The following is an 18,189-nucleotide window of genomic DNA, read 5'->3' as shown; positions in this document are numbered from 1 at the left end:
CCACATGGTAGCTTGCTGCCTCCCAGTGCGGCTCTCCTGCCATAAAGGAGGCGGCACCTTCCTTCTCCCCACTCCCTGCCTGCCTGTCCGCTTTCAGAACGGTTCCTTCCCACTTTGGCACAAACTCCAGCGAACGCCTGCCTTAACCCTTCTGGGTCTCGGTCTCCTCAGCCTCGGTATAAGGGTGTGGACTGGATGACCCTTCACTATGTTTCATCACTTACAGATTAAGAAGGGGACCCATTTGCCACCAACTCAGTACGTGCTTGACTTCTCAATACCGTGGAAAAGTAGTTTTTAAAACGTGGCCCTGGACACACAGCATCAGCACCACCTGAGAACTTACTAAAAATGCAAATTCTCCGCCCTACCTCAGACCCTACCGAAGCCGAAACTCTGGGCGTGGAGCTCTGCAGCCTATGTTTTAATAAGCCTGCAGGGGGTTCTGATGCAGCTCAAGTTTGAGAACCGCTACTCTAAATGCTTTTCTGCCCAACACTAAAGGGAGGGCTTAACACGCACACGCGCACAAGGACGTAACTAACTTTTCTCTGTGGCCGCTACCCCTCCCTCGCCTCCCCACCCCCCATCCTTTTCCTCGCTCTTCCATCCTGGGATGATGAATGGAGGTCAGGGCAGGGCGCTGTCAACGGAGGAGGACGCGGCGAACCCTCCCTTCCCCGACCCACCGGGTGGGTCGGTCGCGGGGAGGTAGCGTTGGGGCTGTGGTTTCCTTATAAATTTCTCGACAGCCGCTGCCCCATTTGGGGGGCATTTAGGGGCGCGTTTAACAACAGAGTTTACTTTTAATGATTTATCCAATCATTTGTTTGCAGAATGAAGGAGACCATTAAGAAGGGGGCTGTCAGAAAAAGACTTGGGGAGAAGAGACTGGGCGAAAGGAGGGAAGGATAGCGTAGCAGAGCAAGGGTCTGAGGTGAAGCTAAAGAGAAATGGGGGTTCCGGGGAGCCCGTGGGTGTGGGAGAAAGGCGGAGGACTTTGCTTTTGGTACCGGAAAGAAAGTGAAGTTTGGGGACAGCACGGGACTAAGGCGCAACAGAAAGAAAAATGGGTATTAGGAGAAAAACTGAGTTTGGGGGTACTGTTTTTTTTTTTTTTCCCAGCTTCCTTTCCAAGACTTTCTTTGCTCCACTTTGCTCCTCCCCCTCTTCCCCGCCTCCTCTTCCCCCGTCCCCCTCCTCCTCCTCGCGCGGTAATGGGAGGCTCCTAGGCAGAAGCAAAAGAAGGAATTGTTTGCGAGTTCAGTCATCCAAAAAAGCTTCTTCCATATGGAGGGACCGGGTGCGCAGGGCGCGGCGTCCCCTGCCTTGTCCTCCCGCTGCTGCCGCCGCGGCCCCCGCTTCCTGCCGCAGGGACCCTGAGCCCCGGCCCGCCGGTGTCAGCAGCCGCGAGCGCACACGCACACTCACACTTACACACACAGGCGCACACACACTCACACTCACGCCCGCCGCAGCCGCACGCACCCGCACGCGCCCTCCCTCCCCGGCCCGCAGCTTCTCGGTCCGGGGCTCCTTTGTTGCTCCCGCGGCCGCCGCTCTCCCGTTTTGTGTGTCCCTGGGTGTCACTGTGCGGGTTGTGTGTCCGTGCGGCACCGGGTTGTGTGGCTCTCTCTGCGCCCACCGCGCCCCCGGGCCCCGGCTCACCCTTCCCAGGAGCCGGCTGCACCAGAGGTGAGTCACGTCGCTGAAGTTTGTTTTCTTTTCATAAAAAGTTGTGTTTATTTGTTGGTTTGGGGAGGGGAGGGGGCGGGAGGCGGCTGCAGGCCGGGCGATACCGAGGAGGCGCCGGCGGGTGGCTGGTGGGGACGCGCCGGCGGCGGGAGCGGGTCCCAGCGCTCGGCCCGCGGGCTCCGGCGGGGGGCTGCGGCCGAGGCGGGCGGCGGGGTGCCGGGTGGCCGCCTCCAGGCCCGGGGCCGCCGCATCTCGTTCCGTGCGGGTGCGGTCTGGACGGTCGTTCCCGGAAGCTTCCCGGTGGAAGAAGGGCCCGGACAGCCTCCCAAACTTCCCCGGAGGTTGACACCGGTCTCCGGCTCCCAGCGCGGGGCTCTGGGGAGAAACCCACAAGGGGTCGGCAAATACACAGCACCACCGCACACCCATTTGGCCTCTTAGGGGGTGAGGGTTTACCGTCTCGGAGTTTTAAAATAATAATAATAAATAAATTTTAAAAATTAAAAAAAAAAAAAAAAAAAAAAATAAACCCAAATGAGGGACCGAACGGACCGGGTGCAAAACAGTCCCAGAAAAGCATCCCCCGCTAGAGGGGTGGAAGGGCCGAGGCTGAAGTGAGAGTGTCCAGAGGTCCTCCTGGGGTTGTTCTCTTGGGAGTTTTTGTTGGTGTAACTGTGAGAGGTTGGGAAATGATGCTTTGGAACAGGTGGGAAGGGGCTGTGGAGAAGGGCAAGGAACCCAGGAAGAATTTTCTGCTGGATTTTTGAAGGCTCTGCTTAACTTTCAGGGTGCCCAGTGTTAGTTTGCTCTTCCAGATGGTAGGAGGATTTTGAGGGCTGGGGGTGCAGGCAGACCTGGTGGAGTTTAAGGAGCCCTAGGGATTTGTTTGCTTAGTTTTGTTTTGGGTATGGGATTGCAGTGGCAGTGTTACTTGAAAGGTTGTTGTGTGTCTCCAGAGATGTGGCAGCAGAGCTAAGAATACCCAAACCACACACCAACGATCCTAAACAGGCACTTTCTGGGCGTGGTGGGGTGTTCTGCCTCTCCCCCATCCCTTCTCAGCAAGTTCAAATGGGTTTGCATAAGTTTTTGACCCAGAGTTACCTCTTTGAATGCACTGAGTGAAAAGTATGTTGTGGTTTCAGGCCCTTGTGCCACCTCCAAGTGCCTTGTACCCAGCTCACATTGGTCACCTAGATCTTTATTACCCAGAACCTTGCAAACACTGGCCATTGAATGAATGAAATTTTCAAAATTCTTGAATGCACAAACATTTCTGATTTATTCCACAATTGGGCCCTAAGCAGGCAGCCTAGCCCTGTGATGGTTTCTCATCTCTTTGGTTACAGTCAATAAATCAATCTCCATGTTCTCAAGGGCAGCGTGACAGTATTTAAACAGTCTCCTTGGACTAAGGTGGGGACGGATGCCCCCATACATCTGTCCAACCTGTTTTCTGAACTTAAAGTGAATCTGAGGCAAGAGTTTGGCCATTTTGAGGTATGTAACAGGTTTCCCAGGAACGTTTCTGAGGTCTTATAATTGGTACTTTTTTATGGTTTCATGATTGAAATCTAGAAGGTTCCCATGGTAATCTTGAAGCACCTTGGGGTCAGTGGGACAGAGGCAGGGTGAAAACAGAAGTGGAGTTATGATTTTCCTGTAGGATGAGTTTTTGGAGCGAGTGTATGGAAAATGAAAGAAGTAAGAGTTGCCGCTTTGCTGACATTGCCTGCCCCCAACTATTGCTTAAAGTTTGGCCCTTCAGGAGGCCGGAGGCTGTCTACACCTGTGAAATCTGAGGATTGAGATGTCAGACACTGTCTCGTTCATCCTCTGTCAAGAGATCTCAGAAGAGGAACACTGCAAGAAACAGCTTCTCAGGAGAAATTGCCCAAGCCACAGCACTGGCTTTACTGAGGAGAGGAAGTTGGTAGAGTCCAGGATAGTTGGTTCCTTGACCACAGTTGGGATGGGGTTGTGGTGGGATAGAGGGAACCCTGCTTAGCTGTTGATCGGTTGGCCAACTTGAATAAGAGGGTGATTTTTGTTCCTTTACATCCTCCAAATGGGTCCAGAGATTTTCCTTTCTTTGAAATGCTCTTTCAAATGTTTGGGCTCCTAGCTCTCTTCAGCAACTTATCTGTGGTTTCCATACCCTAAGAAGGAGTAGGAGATTTTACTCATGAGGTAATTCAGTTGACTTCCCCAGGGATCCCCAGGGTATAAGCAAGGATGGTGAGAAGTGAACCTGGTGGTCACAATATTCCATGGGACCCTAGGGTTCTGAGTTCAGATTTCCACAAAGTCACAGTATGGTTAACGAATAAGGGTTTTCCTTTCTGTGTCTTTTAAACAAGCGGATAGAAGCTGAAGAGGACCCAAGTGCACCAGATAATTGCTTCCAGTACTTTCTGTCCTCTGAGTAAGAAAGTATTAACCTGGCACCGGAAGATATTGTACATTGAGAGTTTGCTTTCTTTCCTCCAAACTCCAAGCCTTCTTGCTATCTGTGAAAATAAGGAGGAGGGTGGATGGAAATTGGGGAGGGAGAGAAAAGAAAGTGATTTGTTACATTTTTTAAAGTGTATTTACTTTAACATATGGAACTTATTGTCATCTCCATACTTCAATTCAGCAAAAGTTTATAGCACATCAGACCCCAGACTGGGAGCTTTTTTGTCCCAAGAAAATAAGCTTTCTTAGTCAAAGAATGGTTCTCCAAATGACCCTCCCCTCCCAATTTTTATTTTTTGCACAAGCATGTACTACTAATAAAAAAAAATGTGTTTTAAAGTTACCCACATTGCCATACTGTAACTGTTTTTGTTCATCCATGTGCATACATACTTTTCACATAGCTCCAATAAAAGTAAAGACTCTTGTAGTCAGACAGCCCTGAAGCAGCTCTACGCTTTTGACCAAAGACTCGTAGGGAGCAGGTATATCCAACCACTTTGCTATTGCTGGGAACAGCCTAAGTCCTGAGAATGCTCCCATGTGGAGCCTTTACATGTAATATTTTCATCATTTATGAGGCTGGATCAAATATTTGGGGCTGGAGGGTGGGATGGAAGAGGGTGTTTGCTTTTCATCTAGAAATCCATGTTTACAAAAAGCCTTCCTAAATAGGGCTCTTGCCTCCTTGGAGCCCTCAGGGTTGGAAATGGGTAGAGAAGGGGAGGTGGAATCGGGAAGTAAGACTTAAAGGATCCATCTCAAGTGGCACTGCCCTGAGGATTAGGAAACTTGGCTTGGACCCCTGGCTCTGCCTGTGGACTCCATTCACACTGACTCAATCCACTGAGCTAATTGCTCACTAAATCTCCATTACCACTGAGTTAGCTCCTTCCCCAAGCTTGCCCAGTCTCTCCTGCCTTTCCTTTTATTATTCCGCCATCCTACCATCTTTTCCATTTCTGCCACCACCATGCTTCTTCATGCCTTTGACAATTGCTGACACATGGCTGGACTCCCCACTGTCTACCCATCATCCCCCTACCCTCACGCCCCGCCAACGCCCATCGTCCATCAGTCCCATAAACTCATCCCCCAGTCTAAGCTTACAATCTAAATTTCTTAGCCCTCTCACATGTGGCTCTGTCTCATCTCATAATAATATTACCTTGATAGAACCCTTCTGCTCCAGCTGGACCCAACTATTAGCCGACCCTTGATTTTGGAAGGGATTCACTCCTTCTGCTGCCTTACCAGCCCCAGCCCCTTCCCTGTTAACCCACCTTACTTCGTATGAGGGCTGCTGATAATGTGTTCTTAACAGATATTTGGTGAATATTGGTGAAAATGGACCACTGGATGCAAAGGTAATGGTTTTGTAAGAGCAACAGACTGTTTTCAATGTAATCATTGTCCTTCATCTATTCAGTTCATTTCTAGCAAGGGGCCAGGTAACTGGAGATTTAAGGAAGCCTGTGGTTTAGAAAAACTGCTTTTTCTCTGTTTTCTTATTTGTAAAATGGACTAATAAGGAATTACTCTGGTTTATAGCAATGTACCTTATAAAAAGCAAATACTTTCAAAGTGTTTATTTACTTTGTTTGAGACACTTTCTTTTTCCTCAGGCCCAGAACAAGCTTCCTGGAACCCGTGACCCATGACGTCTTGTCAACATTCACACCGTCTGAGGGTATCAGCAATGAAGTAGAAGAAGCAGGTGAGGTTTTCTGCCCATAGTCTAATATCTCTAGCCTGTTGGGTCAGTCATATTTTCATGTTTTATGTTTCTGCTTGAAGATAAGAGTGTTTCCCATCCTTCAGTATTGAAAGGGTCCAGTTTTGAATGGAATCTGAACTAAACAAGTTGGTTCTAGTTCAGCTCGGATACTCTTATAGTCAGAGCCTGTGGTGGCCTCTTTCCCCTGGCGTGACCACGTCACCCCCCTTTCCCTGTGGCAAATTCTGTTCAACATGTTGGTTATAAACCATTTACTGTGGATTTGGAGCCCAAGACTGCTGTGGAAAAGTCCTGCTTAGGTTTGGATGAGGAAAGTCCTGTGTTTATGTGTCTACCAATGGTATTACAGCAAATGCCTTCTCATCTGATGTACTGGGCTGTGTTTATCTCACAAAACCCAGAGGGATTCCGTGTCATACCATCTTCTGAAATAAAGTTAGGAAATAGTTTCTCTTTTCCTAATGGTGAATTTGGCCTTATCTTCAAAGAAGGCCTTTGATGTTTGGGACAGGGTTATTGGGCAGTAAGAGGAAATGGTAGGAGAAAGATCAGAGCCAATGATACACAGTCAACTTAACTTGGTTGCCAGAGAAAACGTTGAGGAAAGTCTCAACTAGTTCTCCTAGTTGGTAACGGGAAAGTACATTTATGGGTTGAATAAAAAATCATCCAAAAGGAGCTGAGCAGCAGAAAATATGGAAAAGAAATGTTTATTCTTCTCCAAAATGAGTTTGGACAGCATTGGACAAGATGAGGGTGCTGACTCATTTGTAGGTTGGAGCCTACATCCTTTCAACAAGCTTTTATTCAGCACTCGCTCGCTGTGTGCTCAATATCAATACCAGAGCACACGCCTTCCAGAATTCCATGACTGAGGGGAGGGGACATGCAGGGCACGGCAATGCAAACTCCAGTGTGAAAGTGCTTGGACTGGGTCATGAAGAAAGGCTCCTGGAAGGAGGAGAGCCTGGGAGCCTCTCAGGCTAAGTCCTAGAGGCAGCGATGGGGCTGGCAGGACTGAAACGTTCTTTCACCTCTGCCCGTATGTTCATTATTTTCTCCCTGCAAACTTACTTTTCCTAAGCAGATAATAGACTGAAGTATTAAGTATTAAGACAGGAGATTTCAAGTTCAGAGTGATTTTTTTTTAATTTTAGTAAAGTTAAAAACTGGAGGGGCTTCCTTGGTGGCGCAGTGGTTGAGAGTCCACCTGCAGATGCAGGGGACACGGTTCGTGCCCCGGTCCGGGAAGATCCCACGTGCCGCGGAGCGGCTGGGCCCCTGAGCCATGGCTGCTGAGCCTGCGCGTCAGGAGCCTGTGCTCCGCAACGGGAGAGGCCCGCATACCGCAAAAAAAACCAAACAAACTGGAATCTCTGCATTAAATACAGAACCTCAGAAATGCGAGTCTTCGACAAGTTTCTAAAAGCAGTTACTGAGTAGCTTTCAGGGGAAAAAGGAGAAATTTGTGATCTTTTCTTTCTCAGCCAGGTCTGATTTTAGCTGAGAATGCTAGAAACACATGCCTGAATTCAGCTTTTCACTTTTAAATTCCATTTGCCCTTTGTTCTGCTGTCTGGGGTAGGTTTGCTTGGCTCTGAAATTATTCCCAGAGTAACAAGTGAGAAGACGTTTATTTTAGGGGCAAATAAAAGTTGCTGGGCTCTCCAGTTGCCCAGGAACCTCCTTGGCTGCTACGGGGTGGCGGTCGCACAGGATGGGAGCTACAGGTAAGAGGAGAAGGGTGTGTAGAACTGGTTGGCCTTGGAGGCTGGGCTGGAATTGGACTCTCGAAGAGAGCACTCCGCAGGTCTCCCGGCCTGCCAATATTTTTCCAGAATAGTCCCAGCCAAGTGCCTTGACTAGTCTGAACTTACCTAACATTGCAATCCCAGCAGGTCTATTAGGTATGGGTCACAGTTAATTGGAGAGGAAAATTGGGGGGTTCTGGGTTTCTTTCTTTTCTGTGGAAGCAGAGGCTGCTCTTAATTGCTTTACAGAGCATCTCCCCCGCCACCCCCCGACTTGGCTCTCTGCTTTTCTGCCTGATGACTGTCGTCCCACAGAGGTGTCACGGTACCTTGTCCTTTTTTACGTACTTGCGCCCGCATGAGGGATTTCATCACGCAGTCAGTCAGCACAGTACCCACTTTTGCAAGTGAGACCACGTAGAGTGACGGAAATTCACGGCTGTGTACTTGTGTCGTTATGAACGGATGTCTTGTAGTGAACAAGTTACATAAAAATCTGCTGTGTTACAGCCAAGGGTTAGAATCTAATGTCTCTTGCAATGCACAGGCCTTCCAAGCAATCGCCTGCAGCCCTTTCTGGACAGCGCTGGTGGTCTGGCCGTCGTGAAGGCCGCGTTGGCTCCAGGTGAAAGCCCCCCGCAGTCAGGTGCCTGTCGTTCTGTAGCCTTCTGTTGCAGAGATGGAGGCTGGGTCGTCAGGCCCGGCTCTCGCCTGCCTGGACGGTGGCAGCTTGCCAGCGCGTTTCACTGGGTGGTCTTCAACAATGGGAGGGGTGGGGAGCTCAGCTCTCCTCACCAAAGGGGAACAAGAAGGTTGGCAGCCAACCCCGTCACTGAAACACCACAAAGGTCCCGAGTGTGCCTGAAAAGGACAGAACAGGTTGCTGAAAGCAGTATTGTGATGGAGTTCATTTTTGTTCCCCTGATTTCACAAACCAAGGCTTACAATGTATGTGGTGATTCTCCCTCAAGAGGGTGAGCACACATGAGCAGCAGGTGCCCTCCGTCACGGACGTTCCCGTGCCCTTCATTCCCTTACCCTCTCAGGGAATCAGCTGTGGACCTGAAGGGCAGGCCGAGAAGGCCGAGACGGGCAGATCCCAGTGCCAAAGAGGCAGCTGCACCTGCCTCCGTCGTCCTTCTGATGACGGTGAGAACGAGAGCTGCCATTTAGTGAGACCTACTGTGTGCCAGGCCCTGCGCTGAGCCCTGTGAGCACTGTCCCTGCAACCCCCCAGCAGTCCTGTGAAGACGGGCAGCATGATCCTATTCGGCAGATAAGAGAGCTGAAGCCTAAATAATTGCAGGGACTTGTTCTGGTCTCACAGCTGGTAAGTGGCAGCTTACCAAGATTTCATGGCAGGGCTGCTGACTCCAAAACTCGGGCTTTGAGAAAAAAAAGGTATCCAGACAATCTCCCCTCTCAGTCTCTCTAAGTAGAGCCCCCTCAGCTTGGGAGAACTGTTTCTTTTGCAACTAACAGAGTGCAAGGGGCAGGCGGCGGCCTTTATGAGACTTGCCTTAAGAGACATGAATTGAAAACTGGGGCCACAGCCGGAAGGTTTTGAGTGGTTCCACAGCAGCAGCCTGAGGGAGGCTGGGTCCTGAGGCCCAGATGATGTCTGACTTCGTAGGCAGTGCTGAAAGCTGCCTCTATCTTGGGTCTCCTCTTGGAACGTGTCTCCCGGCTTTCGCTCGCCCTGGGACATCATCTGAACTGGCTGTCTGAGTCTCTGCTCCCACTACAGGTGCCAGCTGAATCCACGTGCTCCTTGGGCCTCTGCAAGTCTGCTCAGGGTCCTCTGAGCCTCGGCAGGGTGAGGGGGGAGAAGGCGTTCTGCCCAGCAGGCGCTTTTCCTGGTCAGGAGAAGTGGTAGCTTGTGCAGAAAAATACCCTGGGGAAGGAAGTAGCAACTTCGACAGACAGGTAACTGACAGGAGATGGTACCTTCCAGGCAAATACAGGGCATCCGGCAGAAAGAATGCTACGGGCCGTTACCTGCAGAGCAAAACCGAGTCTCCCAGCTGGCTTCAGAGAGTGGGGAGATTTGGCTGCCATGAGCATGGAGTTGCCCTCAGTTCCTTGTTTTTCTTTAAAAATTGTGGAAAGCCTGAAGCCAGGATGTTCTGGCTTTGCGTGTGTGTGTGGCGGGGTGGGTATAGGATACCTGGGTTTAAGATATAATTATGTGACCAACTAGTTGGGTAACCCAGAGGAAATCATGGAAACTCTCTGAGCCTCTCTTTCCCCATCCTCGCAAGCTGCCTTTTCAGGGCACTATGTGGATGCAGAGACATGGCACAAGGGAACACTTTTGATGCAGAAGGTTCCTGCCCACCTCAAAAGCCTCTGGCATCTGTGCTCACCCAAGATGAGTTGGGAGATAAGACATTTGAGGGAACTGGCCAGAGGTCAGAGTCTAGGCACAAGGGCTGCATTTGCTTCTGTGGTTGTGTTTGTTTTCTAAGAGCAGAGGCCTGAACTGAAGGCAGTTACGTCCCATTGCCAGATAAGCTGCTTTTCCCTCTCTTGTGGGAAGAGACAGTGAAGGCCTCAGGGTCTGGCAGGACTTGAGAGAAGAAAAGCTCTCGTGGCAAGAGGATCCTGGTTCGCACTGTTCCTGAGAGAGGTCTGAGGAGAGTTGGGGTGACCCCATCTGAGAGAGCAGAGGTTTGGAGTGAATCTTATTAGAAAAAGGGGGAAGTGCTGGAGAAAGACGGTTGTTGCAGGAGGGAGCCATGTCTCTGGGGCCACTTCCAGGTTGGAGATGGTGTGGCATCCTGGTTAAGGGCGGGCTTTGGAACCAGACAGGCCTGGATTTGAACGTAGCTTTGCCAGGTGGTAGGCGTATGACCCTGGGCGAGTCACCTCCACTCTGAAACCCTAGTTTCTTAAAGTTGTTGCAAAGAGAAAGCAAGATACTGCATATAAAGCGCACAAAATGCATTGTGAACATTCAGGAGAAGGTGGCCGTTAATAGGAAAAGAAAGGAAAGAAAAACAGACTGGAAGGAGAGTTATCGGGGGATTGGACAGCTGGAAAGAGGAGTAGGTGGAAGGCTGCACTGATGGAACCCCCCGCTGGCTCAAGGCTCTACAGAGATGAGGGAATGAGAAGATGGGGAAAGAGAGGAGTCCACAGTGGGGCAAGGTTGTGCCCCAGGTGCCCCCGTAGGTACCAGTCTTTAGGCCCGGTCACTGGGAAGACAGCTCCCACCCAGCTTTCTCCTCTGCTTCTTCCCTGCTTCAGCAAATTCCATTCTACTGGTTAGGCCCCAAACCTGAGAGTCACCTTGGACTCTGTTCTTTCTCTCATACTCCACTTTAAGCTGGCAAACGATGTTGGCTTTATTTTTAAGATGTATTCGGAATCCTGCAACTTGCCACCATCCTTGTCTTCCAGCAGCATTTCTTACCTGGTCTATTGCAGTAGCTTCCTAAGTGTTCTCCCTGCCTCCACCCAGCCCTGACCTCCCTGCCCACAGTCTGTTCTCCATGGAGAAGTCAGCATCAGCTTCCAAAAGAGGAGCCAGGCGAGGTCAGTTCTCTGCTCAACACTGTGCACGGTTTGCTTTCATGCAGAGAAAATGCCACACGCTGTCAGTGCCCTCACCTCCCCTGTCCGCTCCACAGCCTCAGTGGCCTCCTTGCTGCTCCTCTGCCTAAGCAGGACAGCCTCCCTTCCGGGGCTTCGCCCACTGCCTGGAAGGTACTTCCCCGATAGCTGCACAGCCCCTCCCTCACTTCATTCAGGTGTCTGCTTCGTGGCCACCCTCACTGGACTGCCCTTTACTAAATCACACTCCCCCCGTCATTCTCTCTTCCTTCAACCTAATCTGTTCTTTCTCAACGTTACACCTCCTGACGTATCTCTACTTGTTCATCTCATCTCATCTCATCTCATCTACTTGTTATTGCCTGCTTATCCTCTAGAAGGAGAGATCCACGGGGTCAGGGACTTCATTTTGCACCTCACCACCTCCCCAGAGCCTGGAGTAGACTCTGGGATGTAATTGGTACTCAATTTTTCTTTTTACTAGTCTACAGGTCTTTCCTGAATCTCAAAATGAGTATAATAAGAGTTTCAAACAGAATGAAATCATCACCTAAGGATTTATATAAGAAAAATGCATTCTGGGTATATGTATATGGGGGGAATGTGGGAGAGAGGGGCAGGGAATTCTAATACTATGAGGGTGTCTGTTTTAGAAAAGCCGGAAAGCAGTGTGCTTGGCCGCAGCAGAAGTAGCTCAGCTCCTCTGTCTTCCTCAAGGTGACTGACTTCAGGAATGTCCGTGGATGTGCCATTGTGCCACTGTTCCATCTGTAAGGGGAGGGTGAGAATGGATGCCTCTCTGGCCCTCCTGCATCACTCAAGAGTTTACTGAGCATGGACTTTGTGTCCAGCACTGTGCTAGGCCAGGCTGGGAGCTGCAGAGAAGCCCAGGGCATCCTCACTCCATCAAAAGTTTATAGTCTAGTTGTTCATCTGGAATTTCATGAGTGTGCCTGGACCATCCACTGCTCCCTTCTCTTTGCACAGTTGAATGAGAGTTCTGTTGCATCTGGGACGTGAGGAACACGGGAGGAATTTGAGACTAGTTCAGTTCCCTACATATGGGGGCCTGGTGGAGTCAGGCCCCGTGGTAGGCACACAGGTGACAGAAATTTTCTCTGTGATTGGAGAGTTGACAGCCTGAAATACAAGGAATAGGAGGTTTGGATGTCTGCCCAGAGGGGGATAGATCTGACTTCAAATTGCATCTCAGTCATTTCTAGCTTGGTTCTAGATTTAGAAGCTAAGGAAGAGTAAAAATAGGGGCAAATATCCCAAGAGGTCTCCTGCTGACAACAAACGTGCCTGAGAAATTACACTACCAAGATCCCCAGACCCAACACCTACAGCATCTCAGGGAGCTGGGGAATAGTCCAAACCTTCTTCTCCAGGTTTTTTTTAACTTAGAAAGAAATTAATAGGCTTTTTTAAAAAGCAGTTGTAGGATTATAGAAAAAAATTAAGTGAAAATTACAGGGAGTTAACTCATACCCCTCCACCCCTACCAATTTCCCGAATTACCAACATCTTACGTTGGTGTAATGCGTTTGTTAGAATTGATGAGTCAATGTTGACACATCGTTATTAATTAAAGTCCATAGTTTACATTAAGACTTATTTTTTGCATTATACAGCCTGTGGTTTTGACCAATGCGTAATGATACACATCCACCATTACTATAGTATCAGACAGAATAATAGTTTCACTGCCTAAAAATCCCCTGTGTTCCACCTATTTGGCCCTCCTTCCTTCCCTCTCCCAATCCCCGGCAACCACTGCTCTTTTTACAGTGTTTGTAATTTTGTCTTTTCCAGAAGGTCATGTAGTTGGAATCATACAGTGTATATAGTCTTTCCAGGTTGGCTCCTTTCACTTAGCAATCTCCTCCCGTTTTTGTTTTTGTGGTTTTTTTTTTTTTTGCGGTCCGCGGGCCTCTCGCTGTTGTGGCCTCTCCCGTTGCGGAGCACAGGCTCCGGACGCGCAGGCTCAGCGGCCATGGCTCACGGGCCCAGCCGCTCCGCGGCATGTGGGATCTTCCCGGACCAGGGCACGGAACCCGCGTCCCCTGCATTCTCCTCCAGTTTTAAACATGGCCTTCTCCACGCCATGCCCCCTCTCACCATACATCCAGCTGGGGTGCAAGGCGCTGACAACGGAGGAGCCCACAGCCAGGGCTGAGACCCACCTGCCCAGAGCCCACGGGTCTGCAGTGCTGCTCCTCTGTCGTCATCCACTGGACACGCCTGGCGCTGGTGCTACTGGAGTTCAGCCCAGGCTGGTAAACTGTCGGTTGCTGCCTGTGTTTTGGTTCCACATCTGGAAGTATGGGCTGTGCAGACCTTGTGTCACGCTCTTAAGTAGACAGACAGGAGCACCGGGCCGTTTGCCTTCCTCCTCGCTAGTTTGGTTTACTTGCTCTGGAGCTTTGGACAAGCGGCGGGGAAGTGAGCCTCCCAGGCAGGCAGGGCAGGCAGCACTCCTTCACGCCGCGTCCGGCGGCAGCCACAGCTCCCTCAGCCGCCGGAGTTGGTATCTCAGCCCCAGTGGTGTCTGTGCTGAGCCCTGGGAGGCACTGAGCTACAGGGCTTGTTTTGTGGTCATTAAGCAGGAAGACTGATCAGGCACGAAGAGAGTGAGAACGTTTTCCCTGCCAAGAAGTGCTGCTTTCTTCAGTCAGCCTCACAAACGAGGATTCCTTGGCGGGTGTGTGTGTGTGTGTGGCAGGAACCCCAGTATTCAGTGCCGTCACCAGTCATTAAACAGTGAGGCTCTTGGGGGATGAGGGATAACGATGGATTTTATAACTAGAGCAGAAGGAGGACCTCCTCCAGCCGGGCTCCAACTCTGGACCCCAGTTAGAGGAAAGGGAAGTGCGTGTGGATGGGGGTCACATGGGCCATCTGGTTGAAGCAGGCTGAAATGTTCCAGGGCTGAGAGGAAAGGGGTGTACTAGGTGAAGAGGGTTCCGACCCTGGGGAGCAGGGACTGAGACCCCAGCTTCTGTTGTTTCTATGTGGAGTAAACGAAGAGCTGAGGCCAGCTGGCACCTCCTCACTTCCAAGGACACCAGGCAGGTGCCTCAGAGTTCAGTAAAAAGGAGAAAGAAGACATGGCCTCCTTGGAAAGTCAGCTCTCAGACGGTAGAAACTCCATGCCGGTCATCCAGTCCTTACCACCTCGTCCCCTGGTTTGCTCTTTGCCTAGCCCACCCTCCCATCTGTATCCTGTTCAGGGACTTGCTGAGAGCTCTTGGGCTGCCGTTCAGTGGTTCTTCTGACTTGTACCCTGTGTAAGTGGAGACTAATAGTACTTGTCCCAGGTGTGTCACCAAGACTGTGAGCACTAATGCAGTGGAGTGTTGGATGCTCCTTAAACTCTTCAGAGAAGTACCGTCTACAGGCAAGCCGTCCTTGCTTTTGTCGTTAATTGTGGAATCAGGGTGGTGTGCCCTGCACCCTCTTGTCTTCCTGGGTCTCGCTCCAGCATCTGGAAGGCTGTGTCTGATGACTGACCGTCGACACATGGGAGGCCTTGGCCCTTGTCACAGTTTGCCTGCAGAGGCTAAGGATAGAGAACTGCTGAACATGGGAGGGTGAGACCCATGTTCCCTGCCAGATGCAGCCTTCATCCTGAGTCACCTCCTCACATGCTGTCCCCCCAGGAGGTCCTGTGGGAGAATCCCGGACCGGCTTCTGTAGGTGCAGCCAGGCAGTGTGTGTCGAGGAGCAGGGACCACATTTGCTAAACCAAAAGATAAATACATGATCTGACAAAGCATTTGCATGGGACTTTTTTCCCCTGATTTTGGGGGGGAAAATCTCAGAAACGCTGAGTTTATAAATATCTTGTGATGTATTAAAAAATAACCCTTTAGGGCTTCCCTGGTGGCGCGGTGGTTGAGAGTCCGCCTGCCGATGCAGGGGACACGGGTTCGTGCCCCGGTCCGGGAAGATCCCACATGCTGCGGAGTGGCTGGGCCCGTGAGCCATGGCCGCTGAGCCTGCGCGTCCGGAGCCTGTGCTCCGCAGCGGGAGAGGCCACGGCAGTGAGAGGCCCGCGTACCGCAAAAAAAAAAAAAAAAAAAAAAAAAAAAAAAAAACCCTTTAGTACGAGGAATGACATCCTGTCCAGTTGCGGGCCATGCCAGGACCTCCCAGCGGCGTGGTCGCCTGTTAGGGCAGGTTGTGCAGGGAAACGCGGCGTGGCCTCGCCACACGTGTGAAGCTCCAGCGAGTGTTGGTGGAAGGAAGGCTCCAGGGCAGTCTGGGTTTTCTCTAGCACTTTCTCTACAGAACAATCTGTGGGAAACCAGGGCAGGGTCCCAGTTTTACCCACCACTGCCCGACTCCCCTCTCTAGAAAAAGCCTCCATGGCCGTGGAACAGGGAGGCTCCTGAACAGCTAAGTTCTACAGCTTTCAAAGTCAGGAGGTGAAGAGGACCAGCCTGCCCCGCTGTGATGGAGTGTTAGGCAGCAGAACTCATTTTCCCTGCACGAGGACACTGACCAAAGTGCTAGCGCGAACGCCCGTGGTCTAGATGGGGGAAAGGCAGTGAGGCCTTGTTTCTCTGAACCTCGGCCCAAATGAGGTGTGTTACCCTTCCCCGGGCAGGGGGTTCTGACCTGTCTCCCACCCTCTGAAAGTCACGATGCCCGCTGCAGCCAGCCTCCCTCCAGTCACTGAGCTTCCACGCTGAGCTGTTTCTGGTTATAAAGACCCAGCCATAAACCTTGCCTAGAGCAGTGCTGTTCGTGCCTCTTCAGGCATTTTCCACGTGGCCCCAAAGACATGTTTGTAACCCTTAAAGAGTGGCCTTTCAGTTGATCAGCCAACAGATTATTGAGCACCATGCGTGCTGCCCTCAAGACACTCATAACTTAGATTCTGAATATTTCCCAAATCCAAGCAAGAGGTCATTTCATGTTGAACTGCGTTACCTACCTTCTCTCATTGGAAGAGCCCTTGGCTCAGAGGAGGTGCTAGATGTCACCATTATTATCATCATGATGATTATTACTTTGGCTTTTGAGATAAGCTGCTGATTTATAATTCCTTCCCAAGAGCCCATATTCTCGGAGAACTTGGCTATCTAAAGAGCTGTGTCACTTACGGTATATTTGGGAATTTTATAGGTAGAGAAATGGAGGTCCAGAGAAAAGTGATGGTCTTTCACTCGGACCCTGAAGCCTGTGTACTTGGGTGGTCTGCCATCAGGGAAAAGCCCACCAACACTGGGGACCTGTCATTGGTGAGATATGCTCAGGGTTCTGGGGAAGGCCCATCCAGGACAGGGAACCCAGAAAGGAAGCAGAGGGCATGGGGGGCAGCCAACAGGGTCCAGGTTCCCAAGCCAGAGCACCAAGGAGATAGGCTTCTCAGGGCCTCCTCTGGCTGCGGCCAGCAGTACCCTTTCAGGGGTGGGGCTGCCTCTTTGGCCCAACACTAGGGAGCCTTTAAAGGTTGAAGAGAGGTATGCTGCCCTCCGTTACCAGAACCTGGGCGCTCGTGGAAACCTGCCGGACAGTGCTATTTGGCTTAACTGAGGTGACATGGGGAGCAATGGGCGGGGTGGGGGGGCGGGCGTCCTGGAAGTTGGTGCAGGACTGAGAAGGTTTGGGATGATCTTGTTCTAGTCACCCTATTGAAAAAGCAAGTTTCATTATTATTTAAAAACTCAAATACACAAAAGCAGAAAGAAGAGTATCATGAACCCCATGTACCCATCACCCAGATCCAACAATTATCAAGACAAAAGAGTTTTTTAAAATACTACTTTGGGGCTTCCCTGGTGGCGCAGTGGTTGAGAGTCCGCCTGCCGATGCAGGGGACACGGGTTCGTGCCCCGGTCCGGGAAGATCCCACATGCCGCGGAGCGGCTGGGCCCGTGAGCCATGGCCGCTGAGCCTGCGCGTCCGGAGCCTGTGCTCCGCAACGGGAGAGGCCACAACAGTGAGAGGCCCGCGTACCGCAAAACAAACAAAAAAAGTTTTCATTACTCTGCTCTGTGTGCAGATAGGACAAGGATGAACGCCACAAGGGTACTTTTTCCAAAAGAAGTGTGTGATCCAGTCTTCCCGTGCCCTCCTAACAGGGGCATGGAAAAGAAAGAACCCCAGCCCAGGGCCCTCGGGTTTGATTCTCAGTGGCTCCACGCTGCTCTGAGGTGTTTCTGTGTGTCTCCTTTACCAGATGCTGAGCTCTTAGAGAAAGCTTGAACTTTATCTTCGGATCCACAGAGCTTCATATTGAATGAGTGTTCAATAGGTGTTTATTGACTTGGAAGGCAAAGGATTGTATGCGTCAGAATGGACAGGTGTAAGTGATGTGAGTACTTAATTCACCATTTGGGGAGGAAAAGGGGCAGCTGATGGGGTTTAGAGTTGAGTAAAGGGCCATTATCTGAACTCTGGGGGATCCTGAATGGGTGAAAGGTTAGGCATGATCGTTCTGCAATGCAGGGGCTCCTGGTTTGGCCAAGAAGGAAGAAGTCAGCAGCAAGAGATGACAGGAGAGAGCTGGGTCAGAGCTGCTCTCTGCCTGGTGCCCAGATTCAGGTGTCTGCAGACCCGGGTATGGGGTACAGGGGTCTAAGAACAGAGGCTCCAGCTCCAGACCCATTTTGCTGGGTGGCCAGAAGCAGTCCGCAAGCCGCCTATGCCACCAGGACCCGCGTGTCATTCCAAGCACTGTTTTTATTTTCATTTTGGAGTTGGCAAGGAACGGGCTCCTCCAAGTGTGAGGACCAGAGTCTGCTTCCAGCCTGTGGAGTGCTGGGCAGCTCGGCTGCTCTGTGGCCCCCTGGACAGCGTTTGGGGTGGTATGAAATGGGTGTTGGAGGGACAGGAGGGGAGATGCTGCAAACACAGGCTCAGGTCTGACCCTGGGTGTAGCCAGCAGGGGCCTCAGGCAGGGTGTGCCAGGGCCCACACAGACCCCAGGGAAGTCTCCAGGCCCCGACTTTGATCAGCGACCTGCCCCTCCCTTCCCTGCCT

The 18,189-nt window shown here is 51.1% G+C and overlaps 1 protein-coding gene across 7 annotated transcripts in view; it reads left to right on the top strand.

Annotated features, from left to right (window-relative positions):
* BOC (BOC cell adhesion associated, oncogene regulated) overlaps nt 1-18,189 on the top strand; it is a 263,018-nt gene that overhangs the window by 182,841 nt on the left and 61,988 nt on the right. The window contains exons 1-3 of one of the 7 annotated variants that reach the window (XM_033855821.2): nt 612-692; nt 1,126-1,695; nt 5,778-5,869. The gene's annotated coding sequence lies outside the window, so the exon portion shown is untranslated. The other 6 variants (XM_073804221.1, XR_004526403.2, XM_033855824.2 and 3 more) reach the window with 6 other exon arrangements.

The sequence above is a fragment of the Tursiops truncatus genome, chromosome 4 (genome assembly GCF_011762595.2).
Source record: "Tursiops truncatus isolate mTurTru1 chromosome 4, mTurTru1.mat.Y, whole genome shotgun sequence".
In the NCBI taxonomy this organism is placed as follows: domain Eukaryota; kingdom Metazoa; phylum Chordata; class Mammalia; order Artiodactyla; family Delphinidae; genus Tursiops; species Tursiops truncatus.
The sequence above is the reverse complement of the archived record's forward strand: the minus strand, read 5'-3'. Positions and strand labels throughout refer to the sequence as shown.